The sequence below is a fragment of the Hemiscyllium ocellatum genome, chromosome 3, assembly GCF_020745735.1.
Source record: "Hemiscyllium ocellatum isolate sHemOce1 chromosome 3, sHemOce1.pat.X.cur, whole genome shotgun sequence".
In the NCBI taxonomy this organism is placed as follows: Eukaryota; Metazoa; Chordata; class Chondrichthyes; order Orectolobiformes; family Hemiscylliidae; genus Hemiscyllium; species Hemiscyllium ocellatum.
The window spans coordinates 71,009,960-71,024,689 of NC_083403.1; the positions used below are offsets into that span (position 1 = coordinate 71,009,960).

General features: G+C 38.7%; 1 protein-coding gene and 1 pseudogene across 2 annotated transcripts in view; one reads left to right on the plus strand and one right to left on the minus strand.

The window, feature by feature from the left end:
* Positions 1-14,730, plus strand: part of LOC132832748 (synaptotagmin-like protein 1) — a 190,648-nt gene that overhangs the window by 112,470 nt on the left and 63,448 nt on the right. The gene's annotated exons all lie outside the window — the stretch shown is intronic.
* LOC132830144 (mitochondrial coenzyme A transporter SLC25A42-like) lies at positions 9,522-11,267 on the minus strand (annotated as a pseudogene).

Sequence of the window (14,730 nt, forward strand, 5' to 3'; positions counted from 1 at the left end):
TGATATAAAGTTTACAGGCTAATAACAGTTTGCTTTTGCAATTATAAATGCACCATTAAGCCGATACTAATAGGTACTTGAAGTGTAATCCAAAAACTTTGTTATCTTATATCTCGTTTTATGGCTAGATGCTCACATGCAACATTTAATAAGTTTTGCTACCACTCCTTTTTGATTGGTCAGCAATCCTTGAGAGTGGGGAATCTAGCCTGGTGGGGGAGAAGCTGCGACTGCAGGCAGCATACCTCCTGAGGACCATAAACTTCAGTCGTGGCTGCCATGGCTCACTGATGCAAGGTTGCTCCTAACTTTCTGACTGGTGGTCAGTATCACTGTGGCCCAAAAAAAATCCCAGACAAGAGTTTTTTTTTCACTCTGATGAAAATAACAAACGGCTACTATTGAAATGGACAGAATATGATTAATTGTCCATGATACAACCACCTAATTTCTAATTCTGTTGATTACTTTTTGCCCATATCAATTTCCAACTTTTGGGAGATAACTCCACATCTGCATGTGCTCAAACATAAAATCACTCTCCTAAACAAGACAGTTAACATTCTAACTAGGCAAAAATTGAACAGTGTAAGTCAAGGTCATTTAGCTGTAAGCTGAACTAAATTACTGGTTATGGATCAAAAGGACATGTCAATTCCACACCTACCTTTCTGGCTTATCTGTTGTTCTTTTCACTCCTGGACATGAGATATAATGCAGCGTGTCACTGCATTGCATTATTTAAGGATTTTTAAATTCTTTCATGGTATGCTAGACATACTTGCAAGACCAACAACAGTTGCCTGCTCATTCTTGTTCTTGAAACAATTGTGGTGAGCCAGTTTCTTGTTCCATGTTGTGTCTCTATGTCCATAGAGTTATCCATAGGAGGGGAGTGCCAAGACCTTTGTGGAAATATTGAATGGAATGTTATAAAAGCCTGGTTGACATGGGTGATAGTGAGATGTGTGGCAGAATCAGGTGACAGGCATGATCGGACAATCATAGGAGTAACTCACGCCACTTCACCTGATGAACACTTTGAGAGCTTGTGATTTCAAATAAATCTGTTGGACTATAACCTGTGACCTCTGACCTTGGCCATCTTTTATGCTTTTCACAAGTAGTGTGGTGAGATTTCACTTCGCAGCAGTGAGTTGCTAAATCACAGGGATTATTACTTGGTAAATGCCTTGTTAACATCCAAACTAACCTCATTAACATGCAGTTCCCCATCTTCCAAACTCTCCAAAGAAGCTCCATGTGGGAAAACTTGAAAAGGAAGCCAGAATGAAAACCTAGTGGATTCACCTCACTAACGGCTCCAAATGATCTCCAAGTTGGAAATAGGGTACTAATATTTCAGGGCACTCTCCTTGGCAACCACCCACATGCACCCCATGTCCAAGGACATTGGTCAACCAACATGTGCCAATGTCTGAGAACCATCAAGGCAAATTTTGAAGTGGGAATGTTTGCTGATGATTGAACAATATTTAGCATCATTTGCAACTCCTCAGATACTGAAGCTGTATGTGTTCCAATGCAACAAGATTTAGACAATATCCAAGTTTGGGCTGACAAGTGCCAAGTAACATTCGCACCACACAAATGCCAGGCAAAGACCATCTTAAGTAAGCGACAATCTAATCACTGCTCCTTGACATTCGGTGTTACCATCACTGAATCCCTGTTGTCAACATATCTGGGATTGCTATTGATCAGAAACTCAATTGGACTCACTACATAGACACAATGGTTACAAGAGCAGGTCAGAGGCAAGGGATACTGTGGTGAGTAAATCACCTCCAGACTCCCTAATGTGATTGAGTACTCTCTTCTTACGTGAGTGGCTACAGCTCTAACAATTCATAAGGAGGATCCAGCTGAATCCAGCACACCACTTACCTTGAGTTTTTCAGATTCTTTGTGGTCTGTTTTCCTTAGGAAATGAGAGAGGTGGATATTACAGCAGATGAAAGTGGATGGCACAGCTATTATGACTGGTACAGGTGGGGAGGTGTCCAACATGATTGAGTAAGCTGTACAGCAGTAATGTAGGGTTAGTGGTGTCGAGGGTTGGGGTGAGTGAGAGTGAGTGAGGAAGATGTTGCAGGCAGTAGTGAGAGTGGAAGAGCATGGATCCTTGGTGAGAAATGGTGACAGCAGCAAAGGTAGAGTGAATGTGAGAAAGCAGAGAGAAGGAAGTGGAGCTTATCCTGGTGAAGGGAAAAGGTCATTGAGCTTCCTCATACAGTGCTGTGCATTCCTCCAGATGGTGAGACTGCTTTAACCCAAGAGGCAATCTTGAACCAGACTGGCATAGCATGGTGTTATGGCCCCCACTTTGGTCCTGGAGGAAGAGAGCATCCTATGTCTGCACCATCACATTGAGCAGGATCTCCAGGATCATGCCCACAAAGTAGGACACCAAATTCTACCATGTTTACCATGTCTGGGGCAAACATCAGGTATGTGAACAACTCCACACTAACAGTGCTTGTCTGGGTTTGAAGTTGGCATGGACGCAAAGCATGCTAGTGAAGTCTGGGATATCCACTGAGTAGTGTGTTGTTCTGGGAATGGACATGTTTAGGTAGGGTGAATATCAAGTGTGAGAGATAGCATGGAGTAGTTATAACGCAGATTTTGTAAGATACAGCAAGAGATCTCACTGGACCCCATAGTGATGAACCCTCCAAAAATATTGATGCAACTTGAACAAAGTTAGAAAGAAAAGTAAGGTTCAGCCCGTAGTTCTGATGGTGTGTGAGACTGAAAACCGAACTGCATTTGCTGCTTCTCATCAAAGTGCAAGTGTTTTCAGGCTTTGAAGGGTCCATCAAAGGAGGTTTGGTGAGTTGCTGTGATATACTGTGGAATAAATGTACTTCTGCCATTGTGCTTGTGGTGGAGAAGGTGCATGTTTAAGATTGAGGGTAGGGTGCTGATCAAACAGGACACTCTCCTGAATTGTTTAGAACTTCTTAAGTCTTGGAGTCATAGTCATCCAGACAAATGGAGAGCATTCCTTGTCTGCATGTCATCAGATAGTGGACAGGCTGTTAATAATGAGGGATTCAACAATGGTAATGCAAATAGATGTTGAATTGAGATGGTTAATTATTTTCCATTGAGGTGGTCATTGCCTATTGCTTCTGTGGCATGAATCCAACTTGCCCCTTAATGGCCCAAATTGGAATGTTGTCCATGTCTTGCAGCATATGGAACTGGAAGGTTTCAGTATCCAAGGTGTTGCAACTGAACACTGCATTGTCAGTGAACATTCCCATTTATGACCTTAAGATGGAGGGAAGCTTCATCAGTGAAACAGTTGAAGATAGTTCAGCCTTAGACACCACATTTATGAACTCTTGCAGGGATGCACAGGGGAACAATCTATATGGGGCCTTGCTTGGAAATTGCAATCTTTGTGTTTTCAGTTTTAAACAATAAAGGATGGAAATTTAATAGATTTCAAAATCATTATATATCAAGCTTAACAGTCTAAAATTAAATGATTTAACATTAAATTATTCAAATTAAATAGGAAACTGCACCTGTAAATATGTAGATTTAAGTGACAATTCTGGGAACTGTAAATTATAATGGGGAACAAAGGGATGACAGATCAATTAAAAGCACATTTTTGTACTGTTTTTACAAAGGAGAACACAAATAATGTCCTCAAGCTGTTGGAGAACACAGGATCTAATGAGAGAGAGGAACTGAATGAAATTAGAATTAGTCTCAAAATGTTTAGAAATTGATTGGATTAGATGCCAATAAATCTCCAGGGTCCAATCATCTACATCCTAGAGTACTTAAGGAAGTGGCCTTTGAATAATGGCTGCATTGGTTATCTTCTTTCAAGATTCGATAGATTCTGGAACAGTTCCTGTGGATGCCAGGTAGCTAATGTGACCCCACTATTTAAAACAAAAGGAGGTGGAGAGAAAACAGGGATTTAGATCCAGTTAGTGAGGAGCTAGAATTCATTACAGAAGAGTTCATGGAAAACAGTGGCAGGATCAGATAGAGTCAGCATGGATTTACAAAAAGGAAATCGTGTTTGACACGTCTATTGAAATCCTTTAAGGATGTAACTAATAGAGTTAAAAAGTGAGAGCCACTGGACTGTTTGGAGATAGTGTACTGACATGGATAGAGAAAGTATTGGCTGCCAGGAATTACATAGTAGGAATTAATCATAATTTTCTGAGTGGCAGGCAATGACTAATGGGGTCAGAGATCAGTGTTTCAATCCTAGCTATTTACAATATATATTTATTAATGATTTAGATGAGGGAACTAAGTGTAATGTCTCCAAGTTTGCAGATGACAGAAAGCTGGGTGGGAGAGTGAACTGTGAGGGGGATGTGAGGATGCCAAGATGCCTCAATGTAACTTAGACAAGTTTTGTGAGTGGGAAATTTAATGGCAGATGAAATATAAGGTGGATAATTGTGACGTTATGCACTTTGGTAGCAAAAACAGAAAGAAAGATTATTAACTGAATGGTGATAGGTTTGGGGAAAGGGGTCGGTGCAATGAGATCTGGGTGCCCTTATATGCTACCTACTGAGAGTAAACATGCAGGTGCTACAAGCAATGAAGAAGGCTTAAAGTTATTTCAGCTTTTGTTGTGAAAAATTTGAGGACAGGAGCAGGAATTCTTTGCTGCAATTGTACAGGGCCCTGGTGAGATCACATTTGGAGTATTGTGTGCAGTTTTGGTGTCCTTATCTGAGGAAAGATATTCTGGTTATGAAGGGAATGTAATGAAGGTTTACCAGACTGATTCCTGAGTTGGTAAGACTGACATATGAAAGGAGACTGGATCGGTTAGGACTATATTCAGTGGAGTTTAGAAGAATGGGGAGTGGGGGGGGGGGGAGGTATCATAAAACAGCACATGAAATTCTGACAAGACTACATAGGGTAAACAAAAAAAGGATGTTCTTGATGACTGAGGAGTTCAGAGTCAGAGGTCACAGTGTAAGGATTTGGGGTAGGACATTTCAGACTGAGATGAGGAGAAATTTCTTCATGCAGAGACTGGTGACCCTGTGGAATTGTCTGCCATTGAAAGTGATTGAGACAAAAGCAATTGAATGTTTTCAAGAAGGAATTAGATAAAGTTCTTATTAATGGGATCAAATGGTATAGGGATTAAGCTGAAACAGGGTATTGAGTTGGATGATCAGCTGTGATCATATTGGATGTAAGTTTGCTCACTGAGCTGGAAGGTTTGTTTTCAGATGCTTCGTCACCATACTAGGTGGTATATTTTTGGATGGCAGAGTGTACATGAAGGGGTGAATCCCCTTACTATGTCTAAAATATTTTAAAAAGTATGAATAGAGTTAGACATTATTTAGCTGCATGAATATTTGTAGACAGTGCAGACTGAGAATGCACATGATGTACTGACAAGCTACATATTTGTATGAGTTCTCTACTTAAATCTTACAGGAAGTCATTGGCAAATAATTCATTCTTAGTGTTTAAAAGTATGCCATGATTTGGTTTTGAACACATTGTTGGAAATTATATTTCGTATGCTAAGTATTAAAAATTCCAATATCTGCAACATTTTTTTCATTGATAAAGGAATCATTAGCATGCTATTTCCAAGTTTTGTCATTTCAATTTTTCGACAGTTTCATTGGTGTTTTAGATACATTGACCCTACAGATACCAATATATGATCAGTAATCCAGAGATTTCAAGCAGACAAATCCCATCAGATGGTTTCTGTAGCAACTGTAAACAAAAACCAAGTACAATATCATGTCTTTCATATATTTAGAAGAATGAGAGGGGACATTATTGAAATGCACAAAAATTCTTTGAGAAGTTGACAGGGTAGCTGCATAAGTTATTTCTCCTTGTGGAAGAGTCCAGGACCAGAGACCATGACTCTGAATAAGGGATTGCCTATTTAAGACAGATGAGGAGGAATTTCTTCCCTGAGAGGGTAGTGACTCTGTGGAGTTCTTTACTACAGAGGGCTGTGGAGGTTGAGTTATTAAATATATTTAAGGCTGAAATGAAAGCATTTTTAATCAGTAAGGAAAACAAGGATTATGAGGAAAAAAGCAGAGTTGTGGATTATCAGATCAAATTGAATAGAAGAACAGACTCTTAGATTAGATTACTTACAGTGTGGAAACAGGCCCTTCAGCCCAACAAGTCCATACTGACTCTCCAAAGAACAACCCACCCAGACCCATTCCCCTACACTACCTAACACTACGGGCAATTCAACACAGCCAATTCACCTAACCTGCACATTTTGGGCTGTGGGAGGAAACCGGAGCAAACCCACGCAGACACTGGGAGAATGTGCAAACTCCACACAGTCAGTTGCCTGAGGTGGGAATTGAACCCAGGTCTCTGGCGCTGTAAGCCAGCAGTGCTAACCACTGTGCCACCGTGCTGCCCAGATTGGCCAATTTAAACTCCTATATCTTTTGGTCTTCTAATCCACTTGGAGTGCTTTTGAATTCATTTTTAATTTACAAAAACACTGATTACTGAGTATAATAAAATATTGTATTTTCACTTAAGTTTTGAGGCACTTAAATATTTCTGCTTTAGAATTTAATGCAATTGTTTATATAGTAATTTAATTTCTAATAAATCACATTTCAAAAAGGTAACTGCTCATAACCAATAGGAATGTTCAAAAAAAAGGTTTCTTGAATGACATTATTGAACAGAAAAGTATATATCAATTTGGAAAAGGCATTGACTACTGTATTTAAAGCTTTTAAATGAGAATTTATACCAAAACATTTTAATAAATGTTATATAAACAAACATCCTATCCTATTACAAATTTAATGAACTTTTCTATCAGTTACTAGAATTAAACTGTATTTAATTTTATTCAATGATTATTTAAAAAAACACATTTCCAGGAATTAGAATCAAGGTTATAATATAATCCATCGGTTCGAATTTGGTCATTTTCAACAAGTGGTAACCAAGTAAAATAATTAACTAATTTCCAACCAGTCTGAACCAAGTATTCATTATAATATGAATATCATTCCTGTAGACACTTAAATTTTGTATATATGTTCGGATATTTTTCCTTTATTATTAGAAGGAATAATTGTTATTATAGTGAATTGGTGTGTGTACAGTTTTAAAAACAAGGCTGATTCAACTGTAATATTTATACTTGTTAACAACTTGCAGTTATATTAACTTCACTTAATGTCTTGATGAGATTTTGTGACTTGTTATTGTACAAATCTTCTTCATTCTATGCTCCATATTTATCATTGGTTTTATGGAAATAAAGTTACCACAATGTAATTACAAAACCTGCTAATAAAGTAATTTTGGAGGCAAAGTTTAATTCTGAAAACAAATCCCAGTTACTATCCATTAAGTTGGAGTCAGTGTAGTAAAATGTGGGCCATTGATTTTCAAGTTTCATCATTTAGTTTTCATACCAGATACCTTTCATGTAATAAAAGGTGAAGCAGTTATCTAAAATGGCAGCAGAATTGTCTGACCATAGATTGAGGCAAGTTTCAGCTGATTGATGTGTAGTAGTCAAGACTGTCTGAACTGAAATTATTATTTTATATAAAGACATATAAATCAGTCAACTGAGTAAGGTGTAAAAATGCAAACATCTCTTGTTTCAATCTGCTAGTGCTTGATGAACAGCACATCTTAGGCATGAAAGGTTGCCTGCAGAATATCCAGCTTGCAAGAAAACGATGGCATGGAAATATACAAAGAATTATAGTTTAGTGGCAGCACTTGAACACTATAGAGGGAATGAAACATGGATTGGAAAGATACCAGACTTTAATTAAACAACCTTCATCTTAAGTCAAAATCTAAAACCTCAATGACTTTCATCCTTTATTCATCCTATTTACAGTAGATATACTCCTTTTGGTTCAGATTTCATACCTATTATGACTGTATTTGATGTCATGTTTTATTATTTATTATCTGGGTGTAAGTAAGCGTTATCGATCTTGGACTGAAAAAGGGTAGATCAGGGTACTTTCTAGATTGTATCAAGTTAAATACAACTGATGTATAAAGTGACTTAGAGTCATACAGATGTACAGTACGGAAACAGACCCTACTGTCCAACTTGTCCATGCTGACCAGATATCCAAACCCAATCTAGTCCCATCTGCTAGCACCCAGTCCGTATTCCTCCAAACCCTTCCTATTCATATACCCATCCAGATGTCTTTTAAATGTTGCAATTGTACTCGTCTCCACCACTTCGTCTGGCAGCTCATTCCATACATGTACTGCCCTCTGTGTGTAAAAGTTGTCCCTTAGGTCTCTTTTATAACTTTCCCCTCTGACCCTAAACCTATACCCTCTAGTTCTGGACTCCAGAGAAAAGCCTTTGTTTATTTATTCTATCCATACCCATCATGATTTTCTACGAGGTCACCCCTCAGCCTCCAATGCTCCAGAGAAAACAGCCTTAGCCTATTCAACCTCTCTCAATAACTCAAATCCTCCAACCCTAGCAACATCCTTGTAAATCTTTTCTGAACTCTTTCAAATTTCACCTCTTTCTGATAGGAAGGAGACCAGAATTGCACGCAATATTCCAACAGTGGCCTAAACCAATGTCCTGTACAGCTATAACATGTTCAGGTGTATAGATCCTTAAATATCATGAATAGATGCAGAAAATAATTAAGAAATCTAATGGAAAGCTGCCCTTTATCTCAAGAGGACTAGAGTACAAGGATGCAGAGGTTTTGCTGCAGTTTTGCAAAACTCATGATAGATTCTGCTTGAAGTACTGTGAAGAAAACTGTGCACCACACCTTAGGGAAGGTATATTGGCCTTGGAGGGAATATAACATAGGCTTACAAAAGTGAGAAGTAGATTTCAGAGGTTAAGTTATGAGGAGAGGCTATATAAATTGGGCTTGGTTCTTGTAGAATTTCCAAGTTAATCAGAGAATCCCTACAGTGTAAAAACAGACCATTTGGCCCTTCAAGTTCACACTGACCCTCTAAAAAGCATCCCACCTAGACTCACACCCTTACCCTATCACTGTAACCATGCATTCCCCAGGGCTAATCCATCTAGCCTGCACACGCCTGGACACTACAGGCAATTTAACATGGCCTATCCATCTAACCTGCACATCTTAGGAGGAAACCCATGTAGAGACAGGGTGAGTATACAAACTCCACACAGACAGTCGCCCGAAATTGGAATCAAACCCGAGTCCCTGACACTGTGAGGCAGCAGTGCTAACCACTGAGCCACTACGGCACACTTATTCTCTTTTTAAAAATTTCTTTTTTTATTATTACAACAAAGTCTTAATGTTTAATTAAATTATTGACACAGCTTCAGAGAGAGAGTGAGGTGCCAGAGTTTCAATTGCTAATATGGTATGATTAGCCTTTGTGTCACAGAATAATTCCAGTTTGTAAATATTTGTCCAGCAACTATCAATTCCCATCCTGGACACTTATTAGTGTGATGCATTTTTTTCATTTGTTTAGTCCTCAAGGTCCAGATCACCCGTCCATGTAGTAAGAGACCTTTGTAAGGTATCGTGGTCCATAATTTTCTGAAGCAGAATCTGCATGAGGTCAAAGATGCTGAAGCTGATCCCCATGGCAATAGGGCCCTTTCTCCAGTTCATGCTCTGACCTTTGTACAGACCACCAATTCTACCCTCTTCCACAACGAGCAGATGCATTGTCTCCAAAATGCTAATGTACTTGCAGCATTGCCTCTGGCCATCTGCATCTGCTGCCACACCACATCCAATGGGTTGGAAGCCGACTGGCCAGTTAAGCCAGTAGTTGTACCAAAGCATAGCCGTTCATGGGTGTACGGATGGGGTCGCTCAGTTAACTCTGTGTGTAATTTCTTCAACATTTTGTAAGTGAAGAAGCTGAGCCCGGCATGTAGAATTATCCCAAGGATAGTGGGTGAGAATTCACTAGATATGGTTTTGATTCCTTCATCTCTAGTTATCTGGATGAAAACATGCAAAACATTACCGTACATTTCCTTTGGAGTTATGGTCCCTCATGCTCATACCATGTCTAGTGGATATACCGGTGAGGTGGCTGTAATACCAGCCAACAGCTGCGTCTTCCATGGTCCTGCAGTAGGATCCCAGAATCTGTTCGGACTGTTCATGATAGCAAAACTCAAGTGCAGCATTAGGTATAACTCAGACGAGGGGTGGTCTGATTGAAGTCTTCAAGATATTAGCAAGAAAAGACAGGGTAGATAAAGATAAGGGAACAAATTACTGCAGATGCTGGAATCTATACTGAAAACAACAAATGCTGGAGATCACAGCGGCAGGCAGCATCCATGCAGAAAGAGCACACTAGTGTTTCGAGTCTAGATGACCCTTCATTAGAGCTGAAATGAAGTGTGGAGGGACAGTATTTATGCCAGAGTTCAGGTGGGTGGTGGTTGAGATAGTGGGTATATGGAGCGGGTGGGGAAAAGATGTTAATGGTTTACATTAAGTGATTGGAATGTGAGAATGGCTGAATAATGGTGTGTCTCCTGCCCGACTTGAAAGGGCAGTCAGTGGGATGGGGAGGGGAGGACATGGTGACAGATTAAAAGAATGAAATGGTTCACAGTTTGAAGGTGTTGAACTCTATTAAGTGCCTAGTCTGAAGATGAGATGTTGTTCCTCTAGTTTGCGCTGTGATTAACTGGAACACTTGTTTCCCACTTACTGGTGCCCCATCAAATGCCAAGGCCAGCATTTAGGCATGCAAGCAGGGCACTGTGTTTCAAATGACTGACTACAGGAAGGTCAGTAAGGTAGATAAAGATAAATTATTTCCACTGTTGGAGATTCTAGAATTAGGGGACCTAGTCTAAGAATTAGGGCCAGACTGTTTAGGAGAAATGCTAGGAAGGACTTTTACACACAAAGGGTGGTGGAGGGTTCGAACACTCATCCATAAACAGCACTGCATGCTGGAATAGTTGTTAATTTTAAATCTGAAATTGATACACTTTTATAAAGGAAACATATTAAGGGATATGGATAAAAGGAATTGGGCCACAGATCAGCAATGAACTCATTGAATGGTGGAATGGACTCAAAGGGATGAATGGCCTACACCTGTTCCTATGTTCCTCTTATTTTTCTTGGAGATAATAACATTCCTCTTTCTCGGCCTAGTTAGTGTGGCTGGAGCTAACCTTCATTCTCCAATGCAGTTGTCCACAAGATCTCTGCTTCCATCATGTAATGCTTCATCTATGCCACTTGTTTCCCACTTACTGGTGCCCTCCCCCTAGTCCCTCCTCCCTACCTTTTATCTTAGCCTGCTTGGCTCTCTCTCTCATTCCTGATGAAGGGCTTATGCTCGAAACGTCGAATTCTCTATTCCTGAGATGCTGCCTGGCCTGCTGTGCTTTGACCAGCAACACATTTGCAGGGTGCCCCATCAAAGCCAACCCAGGTCCTTGACCATACCTTAGTGGAGAACGCAAATAAACCCAAATACATGTGGACCTTGGGATACAAAATTGGCTGCTTTGAAATAGCCATGGCCATAAATTTGGCTTTTGACAAATTTTTGATCTGATTAATTCTGCTTCATCAGGTATCTGTCAGGATATTAAGTACTATCTAATGGAAGTGCCTTAATAAATCCAAAGTGTATTCATAGAACACTCTATAAACTTCCAGCCTCACTCTGTACTGCAACATTTCATGTCACATACTGCCAACACTGTGACAGACATGCTTTTTCTATTATAATGTGAAGATGAAGAGTTCAGCTACAGAGAACCTTCAAATTCATTCATCATGATCCACAATCAGAAGTCAGTGACATTGTTGTTGCTCTAACTCAGAACTCATATTCCAACTCTTCAAAATATACAGACTCCTTCCCTGGTGTGTTGCTTGCCTCAGGCTGTCATGATCAGAAGTATTCCCCATCCCTTTAAGACCCTCATGTTTGACAGCTTGCTTTTTCACCTTACTCACCTTGGTCGACTGCAGAAGGTTTTTGAAGTACTTCATGATTGGACCCATTTTTTACCAATTACAATAATGCACCAAAATATTACTAACTGAATGACTGATACATAAAACATTTCATGTTTAAGCATATACGTTCAATATCAGTTTTTTTCAAATCAAATTTAATTAAAGTTTATGAATATAAGTCACCTTTTTCACAAAAGGTTTAGAAAACTTGGGAAAATTCAACTCTTTTATTGCAACTTACCAATTCTGTGTCTGCAACTACAATGTCTCATGGGAACAATAGCATTTTCTCAGTTCCTATTGAGCCAGTTACAAAATTCATGCCTGAATTAACCACTGTTCGCAGACATTTATACCAATAAAGTGGCTCCATTTGTTGCTTCAGAATTGTTAAATGATTTATTGCTACAATTGATTGGATAATTGTTTTTACTTCTAACAAAATTATATTCTAAGTAAACATATTTTTCTATTTGAATACATTAAGTTCCAATGCTTTCATTAGCACATGTAAAATAATTATTTAACATAGTCCACATTAGAAAGAGAATTCACTTTTCTTGAAGAAAATAAACTCATTTTTCATACCAGGATTATAGCTTTGTTTTAAAGCATTTTTTCAAATTCCATGAACCCTGTGTATTAACAATAATCTTCTTGTTCTGCATGTTTCTGAAATTCAACTTTGTAGTCTATATTTGAAAGCCTTTAGTTCTCAGATATGAGAAATAAAATGTGAGTGCAAATTTGAAAATAGGAGCCAGATCTTCATAGTGAATGAACTTAATTTGCAATGTCATCAATGATTTGATGCATTATTTTTGAATGAGCTAGAGTATAAGTTGTCTGTTGTACTTCAGATCATTACAACCTCATGTAAAGTCTGTATGGACTCTAAAGGACTAAAAAAAAGATTAGAAATAAGATTTTGTGCTTTATTGCTTTAGATCAGAGCCAATAGTTACTAATCAGGTAAACTATTACTGATGATTTGGAGATGCCGGTTTTGGACTGGGGTGTACAAAGTTTTAAAAAATCATACAACGCCAGGTTATAGTCCAACAGGTTTATTTGGAAGCACTAGCTTTCAGAGAACTGCTCCTTCATCAGTTGGTTTGTGCACTGCTATTTATTTCTTCTACATAGGCAAAGTTCATATCTTTAATTTTCAATTGTATCTTATTTTTCAATGTTTCTCACAATTTCACTGCAATGTACAAACCTAAACAATTTTTAAAAAATCTAAATTGTGATTCAATTTCTAGAGTTGTGTGCCCAATTTGTAGTTTCTGTTTTCTCTTATTTCTTCAAAAATTGCTACTTTTGTTTTGAGCAACAGTGGCAAAAGGCAATTCAGCCCATTCCTTCCATAAACCATGTACCACAGTTTATTTTACTTGCGTAATCCTCACAGGATATATTTGCTCATGTTGCCCATGACCTCCATTTCATTAAAATCCATTAAAAAAACTCAAAGCATCTATCCACCTCCGAGTTAGTTCTTTAATTTGACCCATTACTCTCTGATCACTCTCCTTGTACTTGGCCCTATTGAGTGTTTTCTTGAGCTAAGTGGTGCTACAGCTCTTCTTGAAAACAAAATCTAATCTTATAAGGACAGTAGCTTTTTTATTTTTCTGTTAGATTTAGATCTTGGACTGAATGGGAAAAGGGACTATTTTGAAAATCAAGAATAGTGAAAGGGATTACTGAACTTTTTAAAAACAAGTTACCTGATCTTTATTGTGATACTGTTTATAATGCTGTTTGTTCAGACAGTGGGGAAAACTAGTTGGCATCAAGTGTGAGCTAAGGGATGTGTATGAATTGTGATCTGGCTGGTAGCTGATTAGTCTGGAAAATGTTGGCCCATTGTTGGTAATAAAAGCCTTCTGCCTGCCAACAGCAATATGTTTGTCTCCCAGATAGCTGAACAACTTATGACTGTGAATGTTTGGGAAGAAGCCATCGGAGCTCAGGAAAAGAATGGGTTGTCCTCTTTCTGCAGTGAGAAAAGAACTCTACAAGTCTGTAGAAAGCCAGTTTATTTTCCCTCATCAGTTGCTATAAGCAGTGGCTCTTAAGCAATAAGTCAAAGACTTTATAAATCTGAACCATTCACCCTGTGCCACCTGCAAGCAAGTGGATGTCCCTGAGAAAGAAGATTGGGGAGCACCAGGACAGCCGAAAGGATTATCTTGCTGAACTCTAAGGAAGGGAACGGTTGAATTGCCTTTCCAATCTTTCCCACCCTCCATGACACCAAGTCTTTTTCTTCTGTTTGTGTGTGTGTGTGTCGTGTGTATGTGTACGAGAGTGGGTCTGGGGGTTTATAAGGGGTTTAGAATTTTTAACAAGCAGAGTAGCAGAGCTATATGGTGATAGTTCATAATTGTCTACTTGTATCTAGAATCTATTTAAATTTTAATAAATTTAGATTTAAATAAATCAGCAGCAGCATAAAATCATTAACAAATGTAGAAATCATTTGCATCTTCCATCTTAGATGTGGGTTGTGGGAGTTGGAAAATGTCCTGACTTAGTGGACTCAGCTAAGGACAGAGTACTTCACAGAAGTGGGATTTTGGGTTTTTCGTTCTGGGAATGGGTGCTAACTGGTGTTTAGTCTGTTTCCCCCAGTAAGAATTAAGAGTTGGCCAAGTCTGACTGGTTTAAATTATTGTCTCAGTCGTAATAATAATTAAAGAAACTAACACCAGCC